Here is a 14542-nt window from a genome sequence, read left to right on the forward strand (position 1 = left end):
GCAGGCTTTAATGAATGTTTCACTGCTCAGTATATGTGCAGGTTATGCATGGCAATAAGGGCAGAAATTCAGACCAGTGAAGTGAGATCAGGTGATTTTCAAATTAGAACTAAACAAAGTCATGATCTTCAAGTCCAAAACATCCTGCAGGATGAAACTCAGAGTAGTGAATGTGGTGTTAAGGCCAGCTATGTCTTGAGTGAACATCTACAGAATTTTCATGTTGTTAAAAGATTTCCATCAGACATACTGCATGACCTTTTAGAAGGTGTTGTGCCTGTGGATGTTGCACTTTGCTTAGAACACATGATTTGCAGGAAGTATTTTTCATGAAAGTCTTTGAACAAGGCAATTGCATCATTCCCATACAAACATACAGACAAAGTTAACTGCCCACATCCAATTCCCAGAACCTTTGCATCAAAAGGAACCATTGGAGGAAATGGTAATGAGAATTGTACCTTGCTAAGACTACTTCCATTGGAAGTGAACTTCCAGAAGGTGATAAAGCTTGGGAAATTCTAATGGATCTAAAAGAGATTATTGAACTTGCAATATCGCCTAGGTTCACAGATGTAACTATCCAGTACTTGCAATGCAAAATCTCTGATCACAGACCACTGCTGCAAGAGGTCTTTCCTGACTTTAGATTACATCCAAAGCACCACTATGTTGAACACTACCCCCACTTAATTAAGTGTTATGGACCTCTTGTAGATCTCTGGACAATGCGCTTTGAAGGAAAGCACAGATTTTTCAAAAAACTTGCGCACGACTGTGGCAAAGTGGTGAGTGTTTACAGATGCGTGCCGTGCCGAGCGGATACAAGAAACAGACAGACAATGATTTCCAGGTGCAAGGGTGTTATTAATATAATTAGCAATATCCAGAGCCTTATGGCGAACACCTGTAAATAATAATGATGAAGTGACACAGCGGCGTGTATCACTCGGTATTTGTAAATCCCACGGGTTTGACCCGCAATCAAAAGTCCAGTTTAACACACAAACACTAGACACAAAACACAAACACAGTTCCTAGTGACAGTGAATAAGTGCTATTGGTGTATTACAGTTCTCTGTGAAATGCAGGGGTGAAAGTGATGTCCGGGTTTATGCTGACTTTTGCTCCAGCTCGGGATCGTGCTACTGGCAGTCTATTTAACAAACAGACAACAGTTAACAAAACACTAGAACACACAAGACAAAACTCACGGTTCACAATACAGCAGCTCAGACTCTTTGTAGGTTAAAACACTAACCATTTACCAAAGGAACAGATCACTTACACAAAGCCCCCTATTATAACCTGTGGCAGAGCACAGCTCTGCTCTTTAGAAATTGGCAGGGATGGGGTTAAATTCCTCTACCTGCCTGGGTTCATTGTGTTCAGGTGGCTGGGGTTGATTAGATGATTAGTTTAACGATCAATCAGCACCCAGCCACCTGACATAAAAGGAGGCCTCTGCTTCCCATTAAAGAGGAAGGAGCTGAGGAAGCAAGTTGGGTTTTTGGTTGTTTGGAAAGTTTGAATCCAGTGAAGGCATTGCCCAGCCTGGAAATTGTTATTTTTGTAAGTTTAGTTTTTTTGTCTTTTTGTGTTTAAATTGCTTTGTTTTGGCCCTTGTGCCCTTTCATTTTTGTGTTTATTTATAATAAAATAGTTATTTTTTGAACTGCAGTCTGTCTCTGGGCCTCTATCCACTCACCAGCCTGCCACATACCCTCACTCATGACCCCTAGGTTAACAAGTGCATCCTCTCCTCCAATCCTCGGATGCCACGCCGTCTCCTATCTGAGTCATTGAACTTGGGTGCCGTAGCTCAGCCCCCTTCCTAAATGACCGACTTCCACCTACCCTAAGGAATAAATTGTCGTGCCATTTATTTAAGGCTACTCCGTTCCTTTTTCATGTGTCCTCACAGGTCAGGAGGGAGATCTAACACCAAGAATCATTCGATCTCTGTCACAGCGACACTCAAAATTTTAAGAACATAGATACTAGCAATGAGACACCAGAAAAGGATTTCATTCCACCTTAGCTCACCATCTTTCTTTGCACCAGCAGTGCAGGCTTCTAAGATTACAGCAGAATATGTGACTACATTACCTGAGGTTGCTCAGCAGTTTATTCAGAATTTAACAGACAGCAATACGGTGTACAGTGCTTTGAAGGTGTGCATCAATGGCACCAATTATCACCAGCATGATAGTTTCTACTTGTGTGTTACATCACCGGCATGACAGTTTCCAGATCTTTCTGAATTAATTAAATACAATAGGTACACTCAAGGATTAACTGTAACTGGGAGATATACAACATAATCAAATTTGATTTTATGTTTAACTGTAAATGTTAATGATGTATGCTGTTTTGCATTGCTGTGTTCCTTGGGTTTCTTGTATTTGTTATTTTTTGTTTTTCAGGAAACTGAGTCTGGAGACCATCTAAATATATTCATCATACTAGAGGGACAAATTGTAATGACGGATATGACGTGCTTGCCAGAGGCGTTGGTTGTTTTGTTTGGTCTCCTGTATGCTTTACATCAGAGTTACTCTAAAGATATATCAAACACTTTTGAGAAAATTCACAAAGTTTTTCTGTGTCTTGGTGAGGACAAGCTTATATTTTTTTTCTGGTCGCAGAGTGGTTACTTAGGCTTTGTGACAGAAATATTACAGTTTTAAGTGAGCATGTTCCTGATTTAGGTTTTGTTTTGTTTGTTTTTTAAATCAGGATTTGTTTTGGCAGGTCAGTGTGAATGATCACATTTAGGCTTTGTTTAGCCTGTTTTGTTTACAAAAACTATACTGTGTATAATGATATGCATCTTGGTATGGTAATTGTTTAATTGTATTTTTTTTTTTTGTTTTGGCCTTGACCACAATTTCTGAAAAGCAAAAAGCTGTATGGGTAATATCAATCTTCAATGTCGGAAAACAATAACAAGCAAGAGCATATTTTCTAGCTTAATGTATATATACTTCTTCTGACATGTTGGAAAAAATAACATCCACACAAAATAACATACCAGTAAAAAACATACCCTGACTTGAAAAAAACTAAATGCTGTTATTATTTTCCTGATGTTTTTCTACAATGGGATAGCTTCTTTTAAGGCAATCGGTTTTATCAATTTTTTTAAAGTAAACTCAACTTGTTGGGTTTACAGTGTACATGCTTTCAGTGCTTTAATTTAATTTAAGAATATCGCAGAAAACTTTTGTTTCAGTCTATGTATATTTTAGTTGTGCAAAGGAAATAAGTACAGTAGCTTAAATACAGCAGGCTATGGAGGTGAATACTCTTTGCCGTGTTTCATTTGTCTATGCACTACGTCACTACTTTCATTTCTAACAGGTACTGTACAATATTATTGTTCAGCCAACACCTGCCCCACATGATGTAGCAGGCACTGCACTGTACTCCAACTGTAGGCAGTTTGAGAAAATACTGAATATATGTGAGCTCTGTCCAGGTGTTCTGCTTGCATTGTGGTATCGGTGCTTTCGTTTCTTGCACTGTCCATGTAATTTAGGGTTACCATGTTTGCAGAGTGAAAGACTTTTCTATTATTTTCTTCAATTCATTGAAGCTGCACTAAATCCAAAGCAGTTATAATAACAGTATATAATAATAATACAATAATACAGTAACTTAAAAAATGTAACATCGGGTGTGTGTATTGCAGATTATAACAACTACAATTTTTCTTTATATTGTCATCTCATAACATGTTAAATGTGCAAAAAGCCAGATTTAAAAAATAGATCAGCTATTACCATTTAAATGTGATAAAAACAGAATCAGAATGATTAAACAAAATATTCCATAACATTGTTTATTTTTGAATGGCACTAATAAAACCAAATAAATTACTCTGTTATTATCTTGCTGAGAACACTAATACAGTTTTGTACTTAAAAACAAGGGACGATTTCTGTGTTCAGTTTGAGAATTAATCTTTTATGTGGGACTTTGTCAAAAGCTTTCTGGACTACGTTTGCAATTTTCCAGTCTGTCGGTACCACCCCTGTGTCAAGAGACTGTTGCATGATCTTGGTTAGCGGTTTGTAAATAACTTTTTTCATTTCTTTGAGTACTGCTGTGAGGATCTCATCTGGCCCAGGGGATTTGTTTATTTTAAGAGCTCCTAGTCCCTTTAACACTTCTGCCTCAGTTATGCTAAAGTTATTTAAAACTGGATAGGAACAGGACAACATGTGGAGCATGTTATCCGTATCCTACTTTGTAAAAACTTGTGAAAAGTAATCATTTAATATATTTGCTTTTTTTTTTTCTTCATCTATGATTTTGCCATTTGTATCTCTTAGACATTTAACCTCCTCTTTGAATGTTCTCTTGCTGTTGTAATATTAGAAAAACATTTTGGAATTGGTTTTAGCCCCCTTAGTAATGTTCATTTCTATTTCTCTCTTGGCCTTTCTAACTTCCTTTTTGACTTGTGTTTGCAGTTCTGTGTACTCTTTCTGTGTACTTTGTTTTTGGTCCCTTTTTAACACTCTGTAAAGTGCCTTTTTTCGCTGATTTTTTTTTTTTTTTATTGATCTATTAAACCATTTTGGCAATTTAGTTTTACATTTAGATTTGTCTACTTTAGGGATGTAATTGTTTTGCGCCTCTAGTACTACATTTTTGAAGAACAACCATCCTTTTCTGTGGGTGTTTTTTCTATTTTACTCCAATCTACTTCTGTTAGTCTCTGTTTCATACCTTCATAGTTTGCTTTTGTAATATTTTAAACCTTAGCTTTATTCATTACTTTTGGGGGTTTAAAAAGCGCTTCAAAATGAGACCATGTTGTGGTCTGAGTTTGCCAATGGTTCTCTGACCTCTGTTTTAGTTATTTTGTCTTCGTTATTTGAAAAGCCTAAATCAAGGCATGCCTTCCCTCTAGTCGGTGCCTTGAAAAATTGTGTTAGGAAGCAGTCATTTGTCATTTCCACCATTTCAATTTCGTCCGTCGTTGTACCCACGAGGTTTTCCCCATTTTATATGGGGGAAGTTGAAATCCCACATTAGTATGGCTTCTCCTTTGCTACATGCATTTCTAATGTCATTGTATAACAGATTATTTTGCTCATCGTCCGAATCTGGCGGTCTATAGCATGCTGCTATTATTATGCCCTTTGAAGTTTTGTCCGTTATTCTGACCCATATTGATTCGGCTTTATTTTCTTTGTCCAGGTTTAACATCTGGGCTTCAAGACTGTTTCTTATGTATAGCGCTACCCCTCCTCCTCTTCTGTCCTGCCTGTCTTTCCTATACTGTGTATAGCCACAAATATTATATTTGTCCCCATCACTCTCAGACAACCAAGTTTCTGTAACACCTATCACATCATAGTTACTTGTTAGTGCAGTAGCTTCAAGTTCTAAAATTGTTTTTGATACTTCTAGCATTTAGATAAACACATTTAATGGTTGTCTTACCCAAGTTTTTGTCTTTGTTTTGATGCAGTCTCCCTTCTGTTTTTTTGTTGATTTCTCCCCTCTTTCTCTCTAGTTTAAATGCTTCCGAACCTGCTTGAGGATCTTTTCTCCAAGTAGATTGGTTCCCTTTTTATTTAAGTGCAGTCCGTCCCATCTATACAGATAGTCCTTGTTGTAGAATGTGGTTCAATGATCAAGATAGGTGAAGCCTTCCCGTGTGCACCATGTCTTTAACCATGCATTTAGATTAATTATTTCCAACTGTCCATATGGTCTTTTGCAAGGTGCTGGTAGTATCCAAGAAAATACCACAATTTTGGTCTTGTCTTAATTTCCTTCCTAGCTCTCTGAATTTGTTTTGCAGGGATTTTGGTCTGTCTCTTCCAATGTTGTTTGTACCAATGTGGATAACTACTACCAGGTTGTCTCCTGTTCATTCTAGGAGCCTGTCCACGTTCACAGTGATGTGCGTGACAGAGGCTCCTGGAAGGCAGCACACGGTTGTAATAAGGGGGTCGAAACTGTGAATTGAACTTGCTATGTTTCTCAATATGGAGTCCCCAACAATCATGACCTCCCTTCTTTTTGATGTCTGGTCACCACTGTCAATAGGGTCCTGGATGTTGTTTCTTTCACTCTCTTGATGTTGGTTTTGCTCATCAAAATTTTGAACTGGCTCAAATTTGTTGATGTTTTGATTTCAGGTGGTTGTGTTTGACGAAGTTTTTTTTTTCCTGCTTCTGCCTACCTGAACCCAGCTGTTCTGTCCTTCTACTCCTCATGCTTTACTATGTACCATACACAAGCACCCTCCAACCACAATAATCCCAAAGATTATTCTGTTCTAAGTAGCTTCTACTTCAACTGTGCATTAATCACCACCCCATCACAGACCTTAAGTCTTGCACAAGAAGATTTAAAAATGACACATTAGAACTTCAAAACTGCAAAAAAGTATTGTTAAATAAACAGTAAAAAAAAAAAAAAAACTTCATGGTCACATTCTGAGTGAAAATCAGGGCAAGAGCGTTTTAACACTAGAAACGCCACGGCAGTCATTTTGACAGTTTTCACTTTTAAAATTTAAATTACCCTGCATGTGTGAGATATGTGGTTGTCCAGTATTGACTTTTCCTAAATACATGTATTAAATACCCTCATGGTGTTTGAAAGATCGCCATAAAAAAAGTTATCCCCTCTACCTAGAACTGCCAGAGCTGTTATTTTGAATGCTTTTTACAATAGATGTTTTTATTTTGAATGTAACCTACAATATTCTATTTTATTTTTATATTCAAGCCTGTTGTTCTCTCTACTGGACCTGGCAGCCATCAATTATTTTGTTTTGAACAAGGAATGAACTGGGGAAAATATCAGTAGGAGAGATTTAATCTTGAAACTAGCCACAGCGCTTTGGAAGAAACATTTCGATCAGAAAACTGCAAAGCAGCAGGCTGCAGCAGCTCAACTTGGATTCTGTGCTGCACCAAGTGACACACACACAAAAGAAAACATGGTACTTTCGTTTTAAATTTACAAATAATGTTGTTTCTACAGTTTTGTATGTACATTCACAGCTGTTTACACACTAGTTTCATTTGAAATGTTTATTTTATTTTTTCATTTTTTGTAGTGCTTTATGTGGTAAGTTAGAAAATAAACCCTTTTATGTTTAATTGTTCATTTAAATACAGTGTTTCAGCGGTGGTTTGATATGATGTGCTTGAATAAAACGTTTGAGTTGTATCCGATAGTTTGTCTTTCATTTTAATATTAACGTTGTTTATATGTAATCGTCATAATGACTGCCGGCAGCCATTTTAGATATGAGTATAACCGCAGCGGTTCTAATGTTAATGACACTTCCTGTCCCCACCTACTTCCAGTGCTACATGGGGTGAAGGAGTAGACTGAATTCTGCCAAAATGGCCTCTCCCAGGCTCATTATTATGATCTGTGTAGAAATGCCAAAAAAACCTGGGGAGCTATTTATTTTTAATGTGGAAAATGTTTGTGTGTACTTTATTTTAGTATATTTTTCTCCTATTGAACTTGTTGAGACTATAGGCACCTAACTCATAGTGCACAGGGGAGGCAATCTATATGTTTTGCCACTAGTGTGTGTGTAGTGTTTTTTTTTTTTTTTTTTGCTTTATGTATACACACTATTATTCTAAGTTTTGTCATGGTTTTGCCTTTAACGGTTTAAAATGTAACAAAAAAAACAAAACGTCATTCAGAAGACGAAGTCCAGCATTGTTTAAAAAACACAGAAACAACACTGAACTATTTACAACTTACCAGTGGTGTGACTGTGCAATTTGTAGACTACAAAAAATTAATTAATTAAATATAGGCTAGGTAGTTGTTAGTTTATATTTATTGTCTATTAAATGATATTGAAAAAAGGCAAGAGAGCGCTATATGGTTATTAATGTATTTTTTTAAAATAAGGGGAAGTTATATTCATATTGCTGTGGGGCCATGAACAGGTTTAAGTTTAACAACAACTCTAAAATGTTGTTACTGTTGTTAAGCACTAGCAGTCATCTGAAGCAGTGGTTTTTCAAACCAACAATTTTAAATAGAAACTTGATCTTTATTGAAATTAATGTTCAGCTTTCATATTGAAGCTTGTTGTATAGGCGACTACTCATTCAATCAAACCAAGTAAGAATTTGCTTGCACCGTTTAAGGTGTTTTTCAAGTCAAGTAAGCTTGTTTGTGTATGAAATGACAATAGTGTCATCTTACTTTAAAAGGTACATCCCTGAAATCGTGAGGTAAGTGACATATTTTTGCTTCTATTACTCTCCACGTCGTTCTGCGCACTGTCAGCCCTTGTTTAAGATATACAATAATGTGCCCAATCCAAAGAGTAGTGTAAAACTGAAGAGTTTAGGTAAAATTTTTAAAAACTAACAAGGAACGACTTGGTTGCACTAGCAGCAGTATTTGCTTTTGTTTGTTTAACACTTTCCTTTAAATAAACTGCATGTGGGAATTCAAGGTGTAGCGCTATGCAGAGATGCCATTGGCACTGGTTGTGGCATTTGTAATTAATGCATGCTCACTAAGTACTGTGAAGGGTTTTAGTCCTACTGTTTCTTTTTCAGCTCTTTAATGACCCAGCCACGGATAAATCTTGATTTTTCAAAGCGCTTGTGCGCTATCTTTAATAGACAATTACAAACAAAATTAAAGCAAAACATCTTTTTTTCTAGCACTAACTGAAACACAAGCTTGTTTACCAGTTGCAAAACAAACAAAAGGTTTCACACTACCGTTCTTTTAGAAATACAGCTATAAACACTCCAGCACAGTCAGGCTTATACACACACCAGCAGCTCAGCACAACCTGGCTGCTCTCTTTAAATACCCTGCACCTGGCTCTAATTTACAATGATAGCCAGGTGCAGGGGATAATTACTAATGAACAAATTAACACATGTAATTAAACAATAATCGAATTAGAGCTTTTCAGCCCATCTTCTTCTGGGAGGTGTAGTCTTGTGTTCCTCAGGACTACATTTTCTCTGCTCCTTGTCTCACAGTACATATTGAACATTTTATGCTGAAACACCTGCCCAATTTTGTAGGTTTGCAATTACTAAAACCATAACTTCTCAACAGCAAGGTTTGCTTGGTTTCTTAATTGTGAAACAAAATAAATAAATAAAAAAAAAACATTTGCCTCTCTACGCTCGTCAGTTAGCCCTTCAGTTTGCTTTTTAATAAAATTAGGTGCCTATGACTGGGACACAAAATTCGTGGACTGTTACTTCTGGCATTGATTAAAACACTGCATTGTTGTACTGCTTTTAGAATGAAACACTCACCTATAGATACCAAACCTGACTTGTGTTATGGTCCAGAGCTAATCTATACTCAAAGTAGATATAATTTAGATTTTTGTTATTATACAGTTAAATAAACTGTTAATGCAAAAGCTTTATTTTTACAGTTGGTTATTAGTTATCAGTATTGAAAATTATGTCAAATGCCTTAAATTAGGTCTTTGAAAATTGTTAAAATGGACCTTGAAAAGTCCTTAAAATCAGAAAAACTGTATGAACCTTGTATTTACAACATTTAATTGAGTTAAGCAGAGACTAGATGATTTTTGTGGTTGAGTGTTATAACATTAATATTAACTAGCCTCATGTGAGGTTTATCAGGTTGATCTATCTGGTAAGTGAAGTAATTTCTGAATTCTTTTTCTGCAAAGTCAAGTTCAAATTTGCTTCTGAAAGTGGTCAAAATGTCTCAGAATGTATCTACAGAGCATGTACAACCCCAGAGCTTCTGGGGCTAGGCGGCCTCCAGACCCCCGGGCCAAAAATTGGTTTTGCCCCTAGAGTTTCAGTCAAAATGATCATTGGCCACTTTCACTCACAGTGATGTCATCTGAGTAAAATCTGAGTATGAGTATTTGTACAAGTATTGGTTTCTGATTATGACTTATAAGTTCTCTGCGCAGCCATAATATCCACCACAATAACTTATTTTAACTAATGCAAAATATTGTACATGTAAACTGCATGGATTGTCTGAACTTAGATTTTTTAAGAATCTCAGGACTACCCTTGTTAATACATATTTATATAGATGATTAGTATAGTTTATGAGCTAGTCAGGTTATTAATGAATTAATAGTTAAGGTTGACACATTGTTGGATATGTTGGTTTTTAATGATTGCAACTGCACCGTTAATTAGATCCATTGAATAAACCCCAGTATTTTCCAAAAATAATCGTAGTGCTGCTTTTGCCATATATTATGAAATTTGTGAAGTAGTTTCCATTCTCTTTATATTTAAACTGGAGAATTCTTCAAGCTGCTTGTTTGCTGTATCCACTACTGTGCAAAATTAAAGGGGCAAGGTTAAAATGGTTTGATCATAAATTGTGATGACCAATGCCTCCCATCAAATTTAATAAAAATGTATACTTTATTGCCAGAAAAATGGTCTCATAATATCCAGTGGTTGCCTTGGGAGAAATGGTATTTTGACCTGTGGCCAGTGCTGTGATATTTCAAAATAGTCTTTTTATGACAGAGCTTTTATTGCTGGTTTATAAATTTTTCTTTCCTGGGAGTTTATAAAAAGGTTATTGCCTTTTTTGTCATATTTTAAAACGATACTGTTGTGGTAGATTGATCCTGGCCTATCTGTTGGTATTTTTGTATTCTCCCTGTTTGAAATTGCAGCTGTGGCCTGTTCTGGTCTTAAAACTTTTTAAATGAAATATATATTCGATCAGCTGAAAACTGTATTGGTCAAATAAATCTGTCATTAAGCCCCAGTAGGCAATTGCTAATTTTATTCTTTGAAAGTCAATGCATAAAAGTATTCGTAGCACTGTGCAATGTGCCCCGCCCCTGTGTGTATTTTGTGTTATATGTTGCATGTTTGTGTTAATGTTGGTGTATTGTAAAGTGCACGGGGTATAAAGTGGTTTATGAGCACGAGTGTTATAAAGCGTAATTTGTATTTAGGCATGAGGATTGCACAAATCACTTGTGCAAAGTCCAAATCCAAAGTAAAAGGATATTGATATGTGGGCACAGGAGTGTACAGATTAGTTCATGTGCTGGGAATAAGTGAATAATTAATTGGTAATTAATTGGTAATTGAATCCCAGCACAATTGTATATATAGATGCACGAAGCACTCACTCGCGAAGTGGAGAACGGGTGAGGGAGAGGAGAGTTAATTTAAAATCAAATCTAAAATAACAAATGCTACTCATGCGAGAGGCCTCACACGATACTCGTTTAGTGTTTGTCCACTCTGTCTGTCGGCCGTTTTGTTTGGCCACCGTGCTGTTTTATTTTTGTGTTTATTTTCTGTATGTTTATTAAATATGCACAACAGCGCGTTTCATTCACCATTTCACCTTGCAGTGCTGAGTGTTCCTTTCTGGTCTGACGTCACCACCAAAGCCAGCTTGTCACAAGCACACATACAGAAATACTGGAACAACATGTCATGAATACTTATATGCATGTTACGTCTGTTTTCAATCTGATTATGCATATATTTATACAATGTTATGTAGCATTTATGATGGTGTTAGAATAGTGTCCAATCCAAATAAAACACTACCAGTGAATTCAATTGTGTTCAAGCACAATAAATAGAAATCCTGCTCTCTGACTGGCCCAAGGTATATGTCAACAGCAGTCATGTATAGCAAATTGAGCATACCTCTGGAACTTCTGTCAGCGGCTTGCTCACCTGCTGCAGCAGAACCATATCACTCCACAAACCTAACAAACTTAGTGACTTCAAGTATTGAAGTTACACTTCATGAATGGAGCTCTGGCTTTCTGAGTATAGTTAATAATTGGGGGTGCTTTGTTGTTATTATCTGTCAACTGCTTACTTCACAAAGTATCCCCTCAGCAATAATTTAGATGTGCTTAATACCAGACAAAGAAAAACATCACCTCTATTCTTCTTCTGTGATCCAAGTCAATCCTTCTTTAATATATTTTAATGGTTTACCAAAATGCAGTTTTTCATGAACTGATTTAAGAGATGCTTCTTAATTATTGGCACACCCCAATTTTAGAACAATAATCTTTTCTTTTACATTAATCTTTTCTTTCTCTGCTTTCAGGTCTGCTCTGTGATTTGCCATCTTGCCTGCCTTGAATCTGCCAATCCCTATAGCGTGGGTTCCTGCAGCTTTTGGTTCTCTGGTGAATTCTCTTGTGGGGTGAATTATTTCCTAATTAAATATGGGGTGCAAAAACATTTCATGGGGTCTTGCACCTCACAACCCCACTCTAAAAACAACCCTCCTATTTTACTTTTTTCCTTCCACTTGTCACATGAGCCATATCTAAACTGGCCAAAGTGGTGGAATTCAGCCCTTAAGCGATTACTTTCAGAAACAAGCTTCTCCAAATGAAACTCACTCAGCATGTACACAGCTGCTGGGAAGTGCTTTAAGATTTTTTTAAAAAGTTGATTGGAAAAACCCATCATGATTGGTTGTATCTTTTACAATCCATCAATTGGCATCAGTAGATATAAATATTATGAACAATTTCCCAGCAATTAAATTAAAGAACATGTAGTATGCTTCCAATTGCCCCAAGGAGAGTAAACTTAGAACCAGAAATCAATCAAAAACTGGAAACATTTATTTTGTTGGATTTTCATCACAGACTGTGCTGTCAAGAATTAACATTAGTGATATAATTACATTTTGCTAAATACCAGTATTTTAATTTCAAGTTAAAACTGGTTTGTGCAATAGCAGTTTCACTGAAGCCAAGACAAAAGCAGTAAATCAAGCACAATATAATTGTGCTTGTTTGTCTAGGCAAACACCCAGAACTGCTAAGAGGGTTTTAATAGAATAGCCTTGGATCTTTGTTGAATATCTGTCAAAAATTGAATTTCAATAAATATTGAGAATTTTCACATATTTGTCCCATAGAATATGTAGCCAACAAGTGTGTTCTAGAAAAATAGTCTCAAGCATGAATGAACAGGCCAAATGGCAATCAATTCAACAGTACTACAGTGTGGAAACCAGATGACTGAACCAAACAAACCCAACACAAAGAATAACCCATTTTTCAAGTAATTGCTTTTAAATAATTGTATTGTCCTGCTTTTTTTTCATTTGACCAGAACCAGCAATATTAAAAATAATTAAATCTGTCAAACATTCTCTTGTGCTGTTTCTTTTCCTTACTACCATTAGTCATTTTCGAACATTAATTCCTGGTGTCACTTAGTGTGTTTTGTCAGCTTCATGGAAATAGCTCCTGTTCTCTCCTATTTATTTTTAGGTTCATTATTTGTTTATATATTCATTAACTTAATTTTCAAAATTGAATGGAAATTGAACACACTTTGCAACAGCAGCGAATTACACAACACTGCTTGTTATCTTCTAAAGTTGGTTGTCTCAACAGGTGCACGTTCAATTTAAAAGTAGCATTGTGTAACAACTAGGGAAGTGTGACAAAAATGACAATTCACTCAAGTAACAATTACATCTCCTTGTTCCAATAGGGCAGCTATGACTGTAAACCTCAAGTTTAAAGCTAGAGGGCCAATCTAGGAGTAAGGAGGAGGAACTATGATTTGATAGGCCAATGATTACTAAATGCCCAACACCTTCTCTTTAACTGTACAAAACTGGCTGAATTGCATTTTATAACACTATGCAGACCTTGGATGTCAGACACACAGACCTACCTTTATAAGCAAAACCCTTATGTGATTTGTCAATTTTGTTGTTTGATTCCCTTACAAAAATGTACAATTTACCCCATAAGTAATGGACTGAAAACATTAACAATTATTCATTTCATTTATAGTCACTTTATCTTAAAAATAAAGGTTGACAGTTGAATAGTTACACATGTCTTGATAAACTATGAAGCAAGCAGCTGAATTTGTGCCACATCATACTTGCCAAGTACACTTGTTCTCAAACTTGAAACTAACACACTTTGTGCTACCAGTTGCTCATTTCCTTTCTTTTATTTTTTAAACCTGATGTAACATAGTAAAGGAATTGGTTGGGGTATAAAACAGGTCTTTGTGCAAAATCTCTGAATGGGATTAAAGGAACAGCTTTTAAATGGAAACCTGAATATAAAAAATACCAGGAATAAATACAAGTTACTTGAGAAAATATGCTTCTTGACTAACCATGTGACAGTGTCTGGTTGGCAAAGGGAAGACGTGGCTGCATTATCAGATTTCTGAGATGTTAATGCTGATAGCTCTTTGTCACAAAGATGGCCGGAGTGGGTGAAGTCAGACCAGAAACAGGAAATAAACAACGAGAGGTGGAGTTTGGTGGAACTGAGCGAATGGTTTCACTCAGCATTTAATAAATGAACAGACAGCCAGAAAATAAACATTGTAAGACAAACAAAAACACAGGACACGGCACTGGTAGCCAAAATAAACAGACAAACAAAACGCACTATACAGACAAAACACGGTGAGCTACTTTTTAGCAATTATTCTTCTTCTTATTATTATTATCTTTATCTCCGTCTCCAATCCTGTTCTCCACTCACTAAACACACAACCCAGAGTATGTG

Source organism: Polyodon spathula, chromosome 6, assembly GCF_017654505.1.
Source record: "Polyodon spathula isolate WHYD16114869_AA chromosome 6, ASM1765450v1, whole genome shotgun sequence".
NCBI classification, from domain to species: domain Eukaryota; kingdom Metazoa; phylum Chordata; class Actinopteri; order Acipenseriformes; family Polyodontidae; genus Polyodon; species Polyodon spathula.